The sequence below is a fragment of the Callorhinchus milii genome, unplaced genomic scaffold (assembly GCF_018977255.1).
Source record: "Callorhinchus milii isolate IMCB2004 unplaced genomic scaffold, IMCB_Cmil_1.0 Scaffold5, whole genome shotgun sequence".
Classification (NCBI taxonomy): Eukaryota; Metazoa; Chordata; class Chondrichthyes; order Chimaeriformes; family Callorhinchidae; genus Callorhinchus; species Callorhinchus milii.
Window position 1 is genome coordinate 54,473,343 of NW_024704746.1, and position 19,083 is coordinate 54,492,425.

At 44.6% G+C, this 19,083-nt stretch overlaps 1 protein-coding gene across 10 annotated transcripts in view; it reads left to right on the forward strand.

Moving 5' to 3' along the window:
* The window catches only part of anks1b (ankyrin repeat and sterile alpha motif domain containing 1B), a 455,240-nt gene that overhangs the window by 112,373 nt on the left and 323,784 nt on the right, over positions 1–19,083 (forward strand). The gene's annotated exons all lie outside the window — the stretch shown is intronic.

Here is a 19,083-nt window from a genome sequence, read left to right on the forward strand (position 1 = left end):
ACCTACCTGCCCGTACCCTCCGTTCCTCTGGCTCCGGTCTGCTCCACATCCCCCGCCCCAACCGCCCTACCATCGGTGGCTGGGCCTTCAACCTCACAGCCCCTAGGCTCTGGAACTCCATCCCCCAGCGCCTTCGCCTTGCCTCCTCCCTTTCCTCCTTCAAGGCCGGTCTCAAGACCTTTCTCTTTGACCGTGCCTTCAGCTCCCATCTCGACTCTCTACCCCCTCCTCGCTCCCTCCCTTCCCTTCCCTCACCCTGACCATTTCCCCCTTGCTCGGGTCCTGACCCAACTGTACAGCGCCTTGGGACATCCTCCCGACGTGAAAGGCACTCTATAAATGAAATCTTGTTGTTGTTGTTGGGACATCCTCCCAATGTGAAAGGAGCTAAACAACTGTAATTGTATTGTTGCTGTTATTGTTTGCACTCAAGTTCGTTGGTTAATATAGTTGTCTCTTCTACAAGAACACGGGTACTTCCATGGATACTGGCAAATCCTCTATTTGATCATCTCATCAGGAGGCTAGAGAGAATGCTGGAGCCACTCTCTAAGGGAAATCCAAGCTTGCATAGGAATCAGATCAGGATCTCCGAGGTCTAAAGTTCTAGCTCTGATGTTTTGAGGGAATGTTAATATTTCAGCAAGCAGGTGAGCGGAGAAGAGGTTGAACTACAGCAGTGTAATACTAAACGGCCAGGAAATTAATTGTGTAGTGATGTTCCATCAATTTTATTGAAGGTTATCCAATTTTATTTTTATTTTACTGGGGCAACACCCTTCAATTCTATGCAATGTAACACCCCAAAATGCTGTTTTCCACCATTCATCACCTTCTCCTCGCACCCCCTCAAGCAACCTCGATCCTCAAATCTTTTACCAAGTGCTCAGAAGTCCTGAACTACTTTGTCTCAAATATTGAAAACATCTGCTTGACTGGCTCCGCTTCCACCTCTTGTCCCCTCGCACCACTCACCCCATACCTTCTACACTTAACTCACCCTCCTCTGGCCCTGGCTGGCAGACACAGTCAGCCACAGTCCTCTCCTCAGGCTTCATCCCCCTCAAAATCAGGATTCAGAATTCACTGCTTAAAAAAAAAACACCCTTGATCCCTCTAAACATACCGATCCATTTCTAATTTCCCTTTCCTGGCTAAAGTTCTGGAATGTGTTGTTGCAAATCAACTTTGTTCACACCTCTCCCTCCACTCACTACTCAAGCCCATCCAGTCCGCCCTGCCCACAGTACAACAACAACAACTTGTATTTATATAGAGTCCCTCACGCAGGGTAGCATTCCAAATTGCTTGACAGTGGTGAAGCACCGCGCTGAGCTGGGGGGAGGGGGAAGTGACCGTACGCATGGTCGAAGAAGAAGGCCTTCAGGCACTACCTGAAGACAGGGATAGAAGGGGCAAGGTGGAGGGATAAAGTAAGAGGGTTCCAGAGATTTGGGGCGTAGCCGACAATGGTGGAACTTGGGGGACAAGCAGAAGGCATGTTGAGCAGAGGCAGTGGGTTGTGGGGTTGGGGGTAAGCAGGTTGAGAGATGGGGAGGTCATGAAGCAATGGAGACCTGTAGCTCAGTGATTAGAGCACTCGCACTTGAGAGACCTGGGTTCGATTCCCAGCAAAACATTGGGAAAGTTTCCTTACTCCACACGCCTCTGTTTACCTAGCAGTAAGTAGGAACCTGGTTGTTAGTCGATTGGCAGATTGCTTTTCTGGGGATAATAATTCCTTCAAAAAAATTAATAATTGGTCACTCAATCCACAATGGTTTGTGAGACATTGCTGTGTGCGGCCACAAAATATGCAGTCAATTCACTTCTGTGAAGCACCTCGAAGACGTGATAAGGCGATATGTCAAATGCAAGGATTATTATTTTTTATTATAAGGGATTTGGAAATGAGTGTGAGGATCGTGAAATCAATCTGTTTGGTGATAAGGAGTCAATGGAGCCGGGCTAAAATTGGTGTGATCGGGATATGGAGTTTAGTACGGATGAGTATGTGGGGAAGGAAGGACAGCTGTCACCTAGGTTGCACACCGGTTCGGTAAGTCTGAGGGATAGGCCTGGGAGGTTGAGGAGTCAGAACTGCAGGATAAAAGACATTAACCGGAGCCAATGACGATGGCTTCTGTCTTGTTATCATTGAGTTGTAGGAAGTTTTCACTCATCCAGGCCCTGATGTCCGCCAGAAAAGGTGAGACAACATCAGTGGACCTGGAGTCGCAGCTGGAGGAAGAGAAGTAGATTTGTGTGTCATCCGCATACATTTGGAAGTCTCCGGTGGGTGAGGATGGTGTAGTCGACTGTGTCAAATGTGGTGGAGAAGTCCAGGAGGATGAGAAGGCAGAGGATTGGTCATAGAAAGAGAGGATGTCGTCTGTAACCTTGACAAGTGCCATCTCTGTGCTATGGGCAGGGCAGAAACTAGACTGGAGGGGCTCGAGGAGGGAATGAAGGGAAAGGTCAGAGCAAAGTTGGTTAGCAACAGTGCGTTCCAGAGCTTTGGCAAGGAAGGCAGGTTGGAAATGGGAAGGTAATGTGTGAGGTTGGAGGGGTCAACAGTGTTTTTTTTGAGGAGGGGAGTGATGACAGTGGTTTTAGGAACAGAATCTGAGGAGAGCAACTGGTTGACTTGTTGGCCATCAGCAGGGAGAGGAGAAGCAGTTAGGTGACCAGCAACTGGGTGGGGAGGGCGTCGAGGCAGCAGGCGGTGGGCTTCATCCTGGAGTTGATAGTTGAGAGGGAGGGTGAAGTAATCGGGGCTAGGGAGTGTAGGGAGGGGGGCATGGCGGAAGGAGGGGGTGATATGAAGGTCTGTGGGATGCGGAAGGGGAAGTAGAGGAGGAGGATGCAGCCAAGAGCATATTTTCAATATTGTCCAAGTCACTAATGAGGTCCTCTCTCTCTGTGACCAACGCTTCCTCTGCCTCCTTGTCCTGGATCTCTCCACTGCATTCGACACAGTTGATTGTTCTCCACCGCCTCTCCTCCCTCATCCACCTTAGTGGGACTGCATTTGGCAGATTCAAGTTCTACGTAACCAACCGCCATCACCTTGTCTCCACAAACAGTTCCTCCTCCTGCACAGCCACCTGTGGTGCACGCTAAGGTTCCATCCTTGACCCCCTTCTCCTCATCTATATGCTCCCTCAGCGATGTTTATCAGCTGACACAGAGTCAACTTCTACATGTAGGACGAACGCAAATCTACTTCTCCTCCAGCTGCGACCCCAAGTCTACTGATGTTCTGTCAGCTTGCTTGTCAAAATCAAGGGAATCCGCTTCGCGGTCACTTCTCCTCCAACCTCCCCCCACCCCCTCCCTCCCACACTCCGACTCCTACCCATCCTCCCCTACACACCTTCGTACCCGTTTCCCCACCCTCTGTCACCAAACTCATCCTGTCCCTGAAACCCACCACCTGCTCCCTTGACCCCATCCCTACTCCACATCTCTCAGCTCCACCTCCTTGCCCCACATATCACAGACATCATCAACCTGTCCCTCTCCTCTGGCTCTGTTCCCATTCCCCTAAAAACTGCCACCATCACTCCCACTTTGAAAAAACCCTCCCTTGAATCGTTGCAGCTATCAAGCTACCAGCCCATCTCCAACCTCCCCTTCCTGTCCAAGGTCCTTGAAAGAGTTGTCGCCTCCCAGCTGCGCTCTTTCCTCTCCACCCATTCATTATTCGAACCCCTTCAGTCGGGTTTCCGTGCTGCCCATAGCACAGAAACTGCCCTGGTCAAGGTCACCAATGACATCCTGACCATCTGCGACCAGGGCTCCCTCTGCCTCCTCGTCCTCCTTGACCTATCGGCAGCATTCGATACGGTCGACCACGCTATCCTCCTCCACCACTTGTCCTCCCACCTCAACCTTCAAGGCCCTGTCCTTGAGTGGTTTAGGTCCTACCTCTTCCACCGTCTTCATTTTGTTTCCACAAGCAGCTTTTCCTCCACCTCCGCACTGTCTCGTGCGGTGTCCATCAGGGCTCTGTCCTTGGTCCCCTCCTCTTCACCCTCTATATGCTCCCCCTTGGTGACATCATCCGCAGACATGGGGTTAACTTCCACATGTATGCGGATGACACCCAACTCTACCTTTCCTCCTCTACCCTCAACTCCACGACCACCGATCTCCTGACAGCCTGCCTGTCCGACATTGAGTCCTGGACGAGAGACAACTTTCTTCAGCTCAACGTGCGCAAAACTTAGGCCCTCCTGATTGACTTGCGTCAGCGCCTCCGCACCTCAGGCACTGACAGCATCAGCATCCAAGGCTGCACTCTCCACCTCTCAAAGCCAGTCAGGAACCTCGGTGTTCTGTTCGACCCTGAGCTGTCCTTTCTTCCTCATATCCGCGCCACAACTGGCACCGCCTTCCATCACCTCCGAAACATCGCCAGACTACGGCACTACCTCACCCCTCACGCTGCTGAAACTCTGGTCCACGCCTTTATCACCTCAAGGCTGGACTATGGGAACTCTCTCCTCGCCGGCCTTCCCGGCATCTCCCTCCACAAGCTGCAGGTCATTCAGAACTCTGCAGCTCGTGTACTGTCCCGCACCAGGCTTCGCAACCACATCAGTCCCACCCTCGCTCGCCTCCACTGGCTCCCCATCCCCCAGAGGATCGAATTCAAGATCCTCATCCTCACCTACAAGGCCATTCACGGCCTTGCTCCCTCCTACCTCTCTGACCTACTATCCCCCTACTTACCTGCCCGTACCCTCCGTTCCTCTGGCTCCGGTCTGTTCCATATCCCCCGCCCCAACCGCCCTACCATCGGTGGCCGGGCCTTCAGCCTCTCAGCCCCTAGGCTCTGGAACTCCATCCCCCAATGTCTTCGCCGCCTCCTCCCTTTCCTCCTTCAAGGCCGGTCTCAAGACTTTCTCTTTGACCGTGCCTTCAGCTCCCCTCTCGACTCTCTACCCCCTCCTCGCTCCCTTCCTTCCCTCCCCTCACCCTGACCATTTCCCCCCTGCTCGTGTCCTGACCCAACTATACAGCGCCTTGGGACGTCCTCCCGACGTTAAAGACGTTCTATAAATGGAATCTTGTTGTTGTTGTTGTCAGATGTCAAGATCTGGATGAGTGCAAACCTTTTCTGCAGTTGAATGTCGACAAGATGGAAGTCATACTCCTTGCCCCTCGTCTTTTCTCCTATGGCTCTAACTTCTTCAACGTCCCTCGCCTATCCCTAAGACTTACTAAACCTGTGTGTAACTTTGGCATCAGGTTCGTTTTCCAGTTGTCCTTCACTGACCAGAACTGCTTTTCTCCGCCCAAGCCACCTCACACCCAATACAACAATAACAATGCAAAACCTCATCCATGCTTTAGTCATTTCCTGTCTCGATTATTGCAATGCTCTCCTTGCCAGTCACCCCAGTTCCATGATCTTCAAAACTCCGTCCCCCTGTGTACTCACCCGCACTAAACTCCGTATCCCCATCACATTGATTCTTACCAGGCTCCACTGGCTCCCTATTAGAGAATGGATTAAATTTAAGATCCTTACACTTGTCTACAAATCCCTTTATGCCCTGACATCTCCCTACTTCTCCGACCTGCTTACTCTGCACTCCAAAACTTCCTGCCTCCACTCGGCTGACTCCAGCCTCCTGTTTGTCCCTCATTCCCTTCGCTCCACCATCAGCAGCCATGCTTTCACCCACTACACTCTGAAACAAGCGTCATGTCATTAAATTAAGGCCACAAAAGAGAATTGGAATTGCTAGAGAAAAGTTTTGAATAAAGGGAAAATAGGCATGTGGAACTAACTATCTGTACAGGCAGTAAAAGAAGAAAGCACATGCATGACTTTGTAATTGTTTGGCAAGTCCTTGTCTCGCGTACCCACCGTCCTGTTATATGGGTAAGGGTGGTGCACTTTGCTGGCATTGCTCAGTTACAGAGCACTATATTTTCAACGCCTACCGAGTATGCGACTGAAGATTGAACAATGCTGGGGAAGTTTAGAATCAGCTACAGGGCTTGTCCAAAACCCTAAACACTAACTGTTAGCAACTTATACCTGACCATGTACATGGAGATTATGACCTTCAGATTAAAATGTTATCTCTCACAGGTATTATAGGTTTATATTACTCTCAGCCAATCTTTCTTAATGAATCAAGTGGTGAATGAGACTGTTTTGGTAGCTGGCTGTGGTGCAGAAGATGGCAAATTAGGATGATGATCTCCCATAGGCGAGAATTGGATTTATGTTTTTTGAAGATCTATGTGTAGTGTAGATATGCCCTTGAAGGACAAACCACCATTTGCTAATGATTCCATTGTCACCCACCTGGCAAATCCCAGTAAAGTTACTATTTTGAGATGCTCCTTTGTTATGCAGACCTCCTGCCAGGTCTTCTGCATTGTTGAAACAGTTTGGAGTTGTCTGTGTTGTCCTTGCTTCCCTCCTAGCATGCATGCTGGGGGCTATAGTTTTTAACCAAATTCTACTGCCATTGGTCCACCTTCTTCTTCCATCAAAAATGCTCACCCCACAGCTAAATTTATAAATGTATTATCTCAATTAGATTTTAAGATGCCTTTTCAAGTGTTTATTGGCTCTTACTCTTTCGTTTCTGAGAATAATACTGCGGGATCAGTTATACTAGTAATGAGTTGACCACTGTCTACAATCAAGTGCAGTATGTGTTCTTATCAGTTACTCATTAGACCGTGGGCCTGCCAGAAAGATCTCCCTTGAAGTTCACTTCTGTAAACAGCACCACAACTGACTGTCCCCATAATGCATTATGGAAGGATGATCTTCTGTCAGCTAGTTGTGCCTTTGGCCTGCTGTTGGCTGGGATTGTTGTTCTTGTATTTCCAATTTGATCCGCACTCACAAAGATGAGCGGAGATACTGGAATATGGAACTAGCTTGAACACGTGGTCACTAGGCTCAGGCCAGGCTTGATTTCCTCAGGTGGCTGTGAAGAGGAGCATCAGGTCCACATCATCCTTTGTTGATTTGGGACCTAAAGTGTGTGTGTGGGGGGGGGGGGGGGGAAGGGAGGAATGCTGTGGGTGACAATTTTGAGGAAATAATTTTGGTTTAATACGGCTTACAGGGATGAATTGACTATAAACTGACAAGATCATCAAGATTGACATAGTTTCTAAATTCCTTTAACTGTGAAGCTGAGCTTGTTTTGTGTTTCTTTTTTAAAATCTAAATGAGTGATTGTTATTCCAAATGATACTTAACAGGTATTCATTTTACAAACTTATTGCAATCTCGAGAGAAAATTTGAAAGGCTTTTTGGCTGATACTGCCAATGTATGCAAACACACTAAGTCAGGAGGCTTGTGATGGTAGTTTAGTCTGAATGCAACAAGTGAGAAGAAATGAGTCTGTTTCCTGTTGCAACAGAATAATAATAATAATCCTTGCATTTGATATAGTGTTTTTCACGTCTTCTCCATGTCTCAAAGCGCTTCACAGAATATGCTGTAAAGTGAATTGGTTGTATATTTGTGGGCGAAACGCGGCAGCCATTTGCGCACAGAAGTGTCCCACAAACAGTCGTGGATTGAAAATGACCAATTTATTATTGTTTTTGGTTTGATATAGTGCCTTATTATGTTGTTGAGATGTCAGTCACAAAGTGCTTCACAGAATGTACTGTAAATTGAATTTATAGGACTTCAGATCTTCAGATGAATCATACCAGTTTGTGTTAAGGTAAGCTGCTTCGCTTTAAACGCAATTATGATCCAGGGACCGAAAATGTAATTAAAGTGGTACTGCCTTGAAGACACAAAGTCTGTGACTTTGGGTGAGTGTTGCAACAAAAAAGGTGGGAAAAGGAGCATGTGGGTGGGAACCCAGTAATATATTGGAAAGGGAGGAGAATGAAATTGGAGGAAAAGGGCATCGAGATATACATTGAAAAGGGGAGGAGTTAGAATCGTATCAAAGGAGGGCGCTCATTAGACTCCTCTTCGCCTTTAGTGTCATCAAGGAGGTACATAACTGACCTGAAGCCTCACGGTCAAGATTGTTTTTTCTTTTTCTACTAACTTTGGGTAAAGCTGCTATTGTCATAGTTGCGGTGTCAGGATTTTTCTATTTTTTAACGTTGCAACAATTTATCTTGTTCCGGGCAGTGTAAGTGAGGCGTAGGATTTTAAGGACCAATAAAATACTGTTGTGTTTTTTAAAAAGTGCATCTTAAGACTCTGTTAAATTCAAGGAAGGGGGGAGACACAAACCGGTTACTGCGGAAGTCAGTTGTCTGATAGTGCAAAGGACAATGATTGAAGCATATCACTGTTGCGCTATAAGGCATTGCGATTACTTGTCATCGTGTTAAATCTCACATAGTGAAGTTTCACATAGAGAGGAAATCTGCATGTCACAGAGAAGAATCTACACAGAGGCCACCTAGTACACTGTGCACTTCACATAACGTGGGAATACATTAAGGGGTGAGAACCTTCGCCCCACAATCAGTTTGGAGAAACAAAGTTATAAATCAACTTTACACTGCAAGTCATTTGACTTCAATTTTTGTTTTAATAATCTATGCTTTTCACATGGTTATAAATGACTTTGTGACATTACATGCATGTACATGCTGTTGTCAGTGCTTCCTTAATTAGATTTTCAAATGGTATTTGGTAGTATCCAAGCCATGGAAACACTGACTTTGCTTGTGCAAAGTATTATAATGGTCCTAATTATATAAAGTTCCAGACGTCCTGTTTTTGTTACTACTTTGAATCCAGATGGCAGAATAAGAGATTATCTTTGTGTTTGGGTGATATTTTGTTTGCTAGCTTTCAGTCATTCTTATTTCTGAAGGATCCCACACGTATTGGGTAGGAAAACTGGAAGCTGCCCTAATCTGCAGGATTTTGTGTCATCATCTTTTCTGATACGCATAACCCAGATACCAAGATTTTCAGAGAATCTCAAAGTGAGCAGCCATTTTAAATCCTTCTTCCTATACTTGGAGAACTGTTGACATCAATAAAGCAGGTGATTGCCAGATGGGAGTTCAGAGAGAGAGGGATGAAGATCTAGAACCAGAATACAAAGGGGGAAGAGATGGCAACACACACAGAAAGTTTATTAAATTAAATAGTCTATGCAATTTTTTGAATACAGTACTTCACCTGATTATTATTGAAAAGCCAGCAGCTGGCTCTGATCTCCGGCATTGACTCCGTTTCTGCTACTGTTAAGGCATTCATTCTGCAATTTAATATTAAAACACATTTGTTTCCATAAAATTACTCCCTAGTTCAGCAAAATTAAAGTTTATCCACTTTGCTATAAATATTTTGTGAGTGCATGAGAGTTTAACACCCAGCTTTTTAATGTTTTCTTTATTATGTAATGAAAAGATAAGTTGCTCCACGTAAATCAAAGCCATCTTTTTGATCAAAAAAGGGCTCATAAATGTTTCCTTGGTTGTGGTTGCAATATCGTCATGGGAGCTTACATCATGATGATCAAATCCCTGATTAAAACCGTTTAGGTGGGACCATAATTCTTTTTGGTTAACATTTTTTTAAACAAAGGGAGTGTTGTGACAGGAAAATACTTGTTCATTTTGGGCTACAGTGACAAGCTCCAAGACCTGAGCCATGAACCCACTGCGCATCCAAGCCTTCAAGTTTCTAACCCTGCTATAAGGCCCATGTTATAAGCATCCTATAGAGGCCCTTATAACTGGGTGTGACTGTATTATGGATGGAATTCCATCCATAACTTAATGTTTCCATCATCCTAATTGGTGACTTAATTATTGTCTGTATTTATTGCTTTTAAGTATTTATTGGCCATTCACTTCATGGCTGTTTGTGGGACATTGCTGTGGCCTGCCATGTTTGAGTACAAAATAGAAACGCTAAACTTTATAATAATAATAACCCTTGCATTTGATATAGCACTTTTCACATCTTCTAGACATCTCAACGTACTTCACAGAATAGACTGTAAAATGAATTGACTGTATATTTGTGAGCGAAATGCGGCAGCCAATTGCGCACAGCAGTGTCCCACAAACAGTCGTGGATTGAAAATGATCAATTTATTATTGTTATAGTAAATCCTATGAAGCACTATCAGACACCCAATGTGAAAGGCACAATATTAAATAAGTGATTATTATTTCTTAAGTAATACTGTACACCACAATGTGAAAGCATTTTTGCCAATTGGAGTAATATTGATGAATATATGAACCATAATCGTATGTGTTTCTGTATACTTTCAAAATGTTGTTGGCATTTTGATACCAAAGTGCACTGTGGGAATGAATAGCTACACAGCCTCCTGCTGTTGAAGACCTTCATTCACCCTTATATTATAAAAAATTTAAGTTTCTCAAAACAGCTTATGAATTATTTGCAGTCCAGGTCATACGAGCACACTGCTTTTGTTTGATTTCTACAGGTAGTGATTTCAAACATTATATTGGTTCCATGGATCAGTCCTTCAAAATGGGCCAAGGCTGATGACCATGTGTCACCCAAAACATATAAGATTACTGCTGGAGATGCAAAAATTATTTTCTTTAATCATCCTGCTTTTCTAGACAGTACAAGAGCACTCATTGTTTGCTAGTCCTGCAAATAACAAAATAAATCACACTGTTAAGTACATTTAGATTTTTTTATTACATTTACAGGATTACTAAACTTTACAATAATGGTACATAATAAATACAGAATTAAGCAACAACAACAAGATTACATTTGTATAGAGCCTTTCATGTCAGGAGGACGTCCCAAGGCGCTGGAGAGTGTACAGCATTTCAGACCCAAGCTGGAGTCAGGGAAGGAGGGGAGGAAAGAGGGGTGGCCGATGCCATGGTTGAAGAGGAGGGTTTTGAGGCGGGACTTGAAGGAGGCTAAGGTTGGGCCAAGGCGGAGTGATTGGGGGATGGAATTCCAGAGGTTGGGGGCAGAGTGGCTGAAGGCTCTCCCGTTAATGGTCGGAGGATGTGGAGCAGGCCGGAGCTAGCTGAGCTGAGGGAGCAGGCGGGTTGGTAGGGGGTTAGGAGGTCGCAAAGGTAGGGTGGGCCATGGGGGGCTTTGTAGGTGAGGACCAGGATTTTGAACTGGATCCTCTGATGGATAGAGAGCCAGTAGAGCCGGGCGAGAATGGGGGAGATGGGGTCACGGAGTTTGGTGAGGGAGAGGACACGGGCTGCAGAGTTCTGGATTATCTGCAGCCTGTGGAGGGAGGAGTTGGGAAGGCCGACAAGCATAGTCGAGCCTGGAGGTGATGAGGGCATGAACAAGAGTTTCAGCAGCCTGAGGGGTGAGGTAGTGGCGGAGTCGGGCGATGTTACGGAAATCAAAAGCATGGTCGAAGAGGAGGGTCTGGAGACTGCAAAAACATGTATTTATTCTCTTCCAAACAGTAAAATTGTACATTGATGCAGCATCAAAATGAAAAACTGGTCAACTGAATGAAATACAGAAGCACACATGCAATGGAATACAATTTTCAAATCTATTGCTTATGGAAAGGTATCAACATCTGGAAAGAGCATTCCTTGCAGTACAAATTAGGCTATCACTTTCAAAGGCAATCATTCTCCCAGGCTTTCTGTTATGTCTGATTTTTGATACAAAATGTTTACATAATGAAGAGATGTAATATAATATACTTGCTATATGCGTTGTGAATTTTTAATATTAATATTTTAATGACCTTTGTCCTGTAGAAAATATCAAACTATTCACAAAGCTGATGTTTTTGCAGTAATTTAATATTGTCTGTAGATAGGCTTGTGTGGGCATGTAGATAATAAATTGTGCACAAACATTTTGTGATTTCTGCCACGACACAGATACTCTCATTGCTTTGGTTCCAACACTAATATAGTGGTACCTGACTTATTCTCCTTGTGTTTAGCTCACAATTTCTGGGTTTGAGTTGGAGCTAATATTCACTGTTTTCATGAGCCTTATCAGCTGCAGAATTTTGGACAATTTCCTGCTTGATGGTTTTTGCTTTTTTGTATCAAGTTCAATTCACTTTCATTTTGGAATCACTTTTTTGAGGGCAAGAAATTGCACGCATTGTCCTACAATACTAATCAGCACAAACACCAAACATTCTTCACTAAATCTCTCATTGCTCACTCGTGTTTTTTCTCTTGGGTCTTGTAGAATATTTATTTTTGGTTCAAACTCAAGAGTATTCACTGAATTGTACACTCAATTGTACATGCTCTTGTTAGCTGTACCTATTTCAGCTGTGCTTCAACCAAAGGATTCAATATGGAATGTAGATTGACACACAGACAGATACACAGACATATATTTCATTTTGGCCGTGCTGTTCTTTGAATGGGCAACTCATTTTGGCAAGCTGCTGTAGTGTTTTCAGCATTGAAGTGTAGCCATGCTGTTTTTTGTTCTTCAGTTTCATTTAATAGGCTTTCAACAACGACAAAATTACATTTGTATAGTGCCTTTCACATCGGGAGGATGTCCCAAGGTGCTGGAAAGACAGAATTTTGGACCCAAGCTGGGGATAGTGGAGGGTGGGGGGGAAAGCACAGAGGTCGAAAGCATGGTCGAAGAAGAGGGTCCTGAAATGGGTCTTGAAGATGGCAAGGGAGGGGGCGAGGTAAAGGGAATGCAGAATGGAATTCTAGAGGGTGGGGGCAGAGTGGCAGAAGACCCACCTTCCAATAGTGGGGTGAATGAGGTGGGGGATGTGAAGCAGGCCGGAGCCCGTTGATTGGAGGGAGCGAGCAGGATGGTAGGAGATTAGGAGGTCACAGAGGTAGGTGAGAGTAAGACCATGGAGGACTTTGAAGGTGAGGATCAGGATCTTCAACTGTATCCTCTGTGTGATGGGAACCTAGTGGAGTTGGGCAAGGATGGGGGTGATAGGTTCATGGAGCCTGGTGCGGGAGAGGACGCAGGCTGCAGAGTTCTGGATGAACTGCAGCCTATATAGGGAGTAATTGGGGAGGCCGACAAGCAATGAGTTTGTATAGTCAGGCCTTGAAATAATGAAAGCATGTATAACTTTCAGCGGTCTGTGGTGTGAGACAGTGGCGGAGCCCAGCTATGTTGCGGAGGTGGGCGAAAGAGGAGTGGGTCTTTGCGCAGATGTGGGCTCGTGGAGTCCTGTAGCTCAGTGGTTAGAGCACTCGCTTTGCAAGCGAGAGACCTGAGTTCAATTCCAGGCAGGGCGAAACCTTGGGCAAGTTTCCTTACTCCACACGGAGCCTAATAATAATCCACTCCAAAACCAAAAACAATAATAAATTGGTCATTTTCAATCTATGACTGTTTGTGGGACATTGCTGTGCGCAATTGGCTGCCGCATTCGCCCACAAATATACAGTCAATTCACTTTACAGTGTGTTCTGTGAAGCACTTTGGGACGTCCTCCCGACGTGAAAAGCGCTATATCAAATGCAAGGATTATTATTATTATTATTAGAAAGGATAGTTGAGGGTCAAACAAGATGTCAAGGTTCCGGACTGGCTTAGCAAGGTGGAGTGTGCAACCATGGATGGTGACGCTGTCAGCGCCTGAGGTGAGGAGGCGCTGATGGGAGTTAATTAGGAGAGTCTCGGTCTTGTTGACGTTCAAGTGAAGAAAATTAGCTCTCATCCAGGACTTGATGTCCCACAGAGAGTGGTCCTGGAGTCAAGGGTGGAGGCAGAGAGGTATAGTTGGGTGTCATCTGCATACATTTGGAAGTTGACCCCATGTCACCAAGAGGAAGCATATAGATATTGAAGAGGAGGGGACCAAGGACAGAACCCTGATGAACGCCGCAAGAGATGGTGTGGGGCCTAGAAGAGAAACCATTTGTGGAGATGAAGTGGAGGCGGTGTGAGAGGTATGATCTGAACCAGTCAAGGACAGAGCCATGAAGGTTGAGGTGAGAGGAGAAGTGGTGGATGAGGATAAGAGTGGTCGACGGTGTCGAAGGCAGCAGAGAGGTCATGGAGAGCGAGCCCTGGTTGCAGATGGACAGAATGTCATTTGTCACTTTGACCAGGGCTGTTTATGTGCTGTGGGCGGCACGGAAACCCGAATGGAGGGTTTCATGAAGGGAGTAGCGGGAGAGGAAAGAGCGAAGCTGGGAAGCAACAACTCATTCCAGGACCTTGGAGAGCAAAGGGAGGTTGGAGAAGGGGCAGTGGTTTGGGAGTAGAGATAGGTCCAGGGAGGGTTTTTTTTAAGGATAGGAGTGATGATGGCAGTTTTTAATTGTGTGGGAACAGCACCAGAGGACAGGGAGAGGTTTATCATGTCTATGAGTAGAGAGACAAGGAGGTGGAGCTGGGAGATAAGTAGAGGGGTAGGGATGGGGTCGAGGGAGCAAGTGGTCGGTTTCATGCTTTCTCTATTTTGTCTTAAGATTTTTACTTATCCTTGAAAGGTTTGATTTTCACTTAGGTATCTTTATAATGATCAATATAAATCATAGAATCATACAGCACAGAAAGAGGCCATTTGGCCCATGGTGTCTGCACTGGCTCCGAAAAGAGCAATACAACTCAATCCCACTGGCCCACTTTCTCTCCATCGCCCTGCAATCTTGTCCTCCCCAAATACCCATCTACTTCTTTCTTAAAAGTTGTTATTGAATCGGCTTCCACTACCCTTTCAGGTAATGCATTGCAGATCCAAACAACTCGATGGGTAAAAATATTTTTCCTAACCTCCCCTCTGTTTCTTTTAACAACTATCTTAAATCGGTGTCCTCGGGTTACTGACCCACAAACAGTTTTTCCCGGTTCAACCTATTAAATCCTCTCATGTTCTTGAAAACCTCTATTAGATCTCCTCTTGATATTCTCTGCTCTAGGGAGAATAATCCTAGTTTCGCTAACCTCTCCTCATAACTAAGGTCCTTCATTCCTGGTACCATCCTGGTAAACTTCCTTTGCACCCTCTCCAATGCCCTAACATCTTTCCTAAAGTGTGGTGCCCAGAACTGAACGCAGTACTCCAACTGAGACCGAACCAGCATTTTATAAATATTCGACATAACCTCCTGACTTTTGAATTCTATGGCCCTATTTATAAAACCTAGTATCCCGTATGCTTTTTTAACAGCTTTATCTATGCTGCCACCTTCAGAGATTTGCTTATGTGGACCCTGAGGTCTCTCTGTTCATTTGCTCTCTTTAAGAATTTACCATCAGCTTATACTGCCTCTCCTCATTCTTCCTACCAAAATGCATCACTTTGTATTTCTCCACATTAAACCTAATCTGCCATGTTTCTGCCCATTTTACCAATCCTTCTAAGTCCTCTTGGTGTCTGGTGCTATTCTCCTCATCATTAACTACTTTTCCTAGCTTAGTATCGTCTGCAAATTTGGAAATTTTGTTCCCTATTTGCAGGTCCAGATCATTAATGTAGATCAGAAAGAGCAGTGATGCCAATACCGACCACCTGAGGGACACCACTACCCACCTCCCTCCAATCAGAAAAGCAACCGTTTACTGCCACTGTCTGCTTTCTGTCTCCCAGCCAGTTCTGGATCCATGTTGCCACAGTCCCTTTAATACTGTGGGCTTCTATTTTGTTTAAAAGTCTCTTATGTGGCACTTTGTCAAATGCCTTTTGAAAATCTAGATAAACTGTGTCTACTGCCTACCTTCATCCGCCCTCTCAATCACTTCATCAAAAAATTCTATTAGGTTGGTCAGACACGACCTTCAACAAATCCTTGTTGACTCTCCTTTACTAAACCATATTTTTCTAAGTGAAAATTTATATTGTCCCGGATTATAGTCTCCAGAAGTATCCCTACTACTGGTGTTAGGCTGATTGACCTGTGGTTCTCAGGTTTATCCTTCTGCCCCTTTTTGTACAGGGGAGTAACATTTGCAACCGTCCAGTCCTCTGGCCCCATTCCAGTGTCCAAAGAGGATTGAAAGCGTGTAGCCAGAGCTTCTGCTATTTCCACCCTTGCTTCCCTCAGTAACCTAATCTATGTTGAGCACTGACAGCCTTTTTAGCACCTCCTCTCCATTGATTTTTATCATATCCAATTTCTGTTCACATGCCTGCGATATTGTGGCATTGGTTGCATCGTCTTTTGTGAAGACAGTTGCAAAGTTCTCCTCTGTACTTCCTATATTCTATTTGATTATCATGTGTGTATAACTTAGAATCACTGGGATGTCCTCCTGACGTAAAGTGCTCTTTATAAATGTAATTTTGTTGTTGCTGCAGCTTAGCTTTGTCTGTGTTCTTTATTTTGTTCCCGCCGCTCTGTGATGCAGGATGCCACAGGGCCACGGTCAGCCAGCGCAGCCACCAGGTGTAACTCCACGATGCTACAGCGCCACTTTAACTCAGCGGCCACCAGGTCAAAAAATGCAAAAAAAAAATGCAAAACTGAAATACATTTTATGCAATAACTGAAATACATTTTACTCATGAACAATAGGATATACCTGAAAACAAATATGGCCATGTCACTCATGTCTGTATGTCAATCGATTATTGAAATCCTTCTTGAAGCGCATACAGACTGACAGACATTGGCGTTTTATTAGTATAAAGATACTGAGTTGATAAAAGATCCATTGGTGCAGCGTATGATACAGTGACAATTGTCAATTTAAAAACTTGAACTCACAAGAAATATCCAAAGCAATCATGATGAAGCAGTACATATCTAGTACATTGTCTTAAAGTACATTGAAGTGAAAACAAAAACAGAAGTCGCTGGGAACACTCAGCAGGTCAGTTATGGAGAAAGGAAAGTGAGTCAACGTTTCAGGTCCACCACCCTTCCTCAGACGTAATTGTCTCTTTGGCTGAACAGAAATGTGTTAGAACCTTGGCTATAATTCAGGCCATTGGGAAGCAATCCTTGCTTTTCATCACTATCAATCAAACACTGCTTTTTATGCTTCATCATTTAAAGAGATGGAAGAAACAAAAATCCACACTGGCCAAAAATATCTAACGGAAGTAATTGTTATAGGGAACATACAACTTCTAGTAATGTGATTTGATTGCTTTTTATTCTAAATCTTACTTTAACTGAGTATATTAGATGTTTTTGCAAGCATTATTATTCAGTGTTTAAAATAGTAATTGTATTAAGAAACAAAATATCCCCAAATGGCAACTTCATTAGAGTACAATTTCTGGACCCATTATGACTAATTAAAGGCCAGTGTTTTTTAATTCTGTTCCATGTAACATATTGTAGCTGTTTGTATATTATGAGACCTCTCGGTTTAGTATATTAGAATATATTAGGATACATCAGAACATACAGCCCAGAACCAGGCATTCGGCCCAACTGGTCTAGGCCTCTGCACCTCCTCTCTCCTCACAACAGTGCCCTTTGCCTTCGCTCCACTGGGTCTGGCCTCCTCCTTGTCCCCAGAATCCTCCGCTCCACCATCGACGACCGTGCCTTCAGGCACTACACTCCGAGGCTCTGGAACTCTCTTTCTCACTCCCTTTGCCTCGCCCCCTCTCTTCCTATTTTCAGGTCTCGGTTGAAGACCTTTCTTTTCGACTGTGCCTTTGGTTATCTTCCTCCCCCTCCCCCGGCTCGTCCTTGGGATCCGTTACTGTGAAGCGCTCTGAGACGCCATCCGGCGTGGAGGGCGCTATATAAATCCAAGTTGTTGTTGTTAGGCTCCACATGAGCCTCCTCCTGCCCTTCTTCAACTAAGCCTTCAAGCACAACCTTCTATTCCTTTCCCCCTCACGTACCGATCTAGTTTTCCCTTAAATACGTCTATGCTATTTGCCTTAACAACTCCTTGTGGTAGCATGTTCCACATTCCCACTACTCTCTGTGTGAAGAAATTTCTTCTAACTTCCCTATTTGGTCTATTTGTGACTATTTTATATTGATGGCCACTGGTTTTCATCTCCCCCACAAGACATCTTCCCTATGTCTACCCTATCAAAACCTTTCATCATTTTAAAGACCTCTATCAGGGCACCCCTTACCCTCCTCTTTTGAAGAGAAAAGAGTCCAAGCATGTTCAGCCTTTCCTGATAGTTTCCTGATAACCTCTTAGTTCTGGGATCATCATTGTGAATCTCCTTTACTCCCTCTCCAGTGTCTCTACATCCCTTCTATAATGTGGGGACCAGAACTGCACACAGTATTCTAAGTGTGGTCTAACCAAGGTTCTGTAGAAGTTTACCATAACTTCCCTGCTTTTCATTTCTATCCCTCTATAAATGAACCCCAATGCCTGTTTTTCCTTTTTTATGGCCTTATTAACCTGCATTGCTACTTTGTCATTGTTAGTGAATTGTGTATGTGTACTCCTAGATCCCTTTGCTCCTCTACCCCATTTAGGTTTTTATTTTCTAGGATGTATGTGACTTCCTTATTTCTTCTACCAATATGTACCACCCCACACTTTTCTACATTGAAATGCATTTGCCATCTAAATGCCCATTCAGCAAGTTTATTAATGTCTTGCTGTAATTTGTTGCAGTCCTCCTTTGTATTAACTACTCCCCCCAATTTGGTGTCGTCTGCAAATTTTGAAATTGTACTGCTGATTCCCGAGTCCAAATCATTAATGTATATTGTGAACAACAGTGGTCCCAATACTGATCCTTATGGAACACCACTGCCCATCCCCGGCCAGTCTGAGTAGCTACCCTTTACCCCTACTGTCTGCAATACCCCTACATTCTAATAAATTCAGTTTTAGAGCCTCAATACAACACTATTGATCTCACAAGATCACAAGATTGGTCTGGATGAAGAATGTTGTTCGGCCCATCCGATTTCATCTCATCACCCAATCATCATTACATTAAGCTGCTTTTTAAATGAGTCCAGTATCCCGGTCTTTACTACCTTCTTGGCAATCTGTTACAATCATTGTTTACCCCTGCATAAACAAAATCTTCCTGGTATTTGTCCTGAAATTACTCTTTACAACTCTAAATCTATGGGCTCTTGTTCTACTGTCATGACATATCCTAAAGTAATGAGCCGGGTTTTCTTTTTCAATCCCATTTAAAATCGTATACACCTCTATGAGGTCCACTCCTGGTTGTCTTGTCTCAAGAATGAAGGGACCTAGCTTGTTTAATCATTG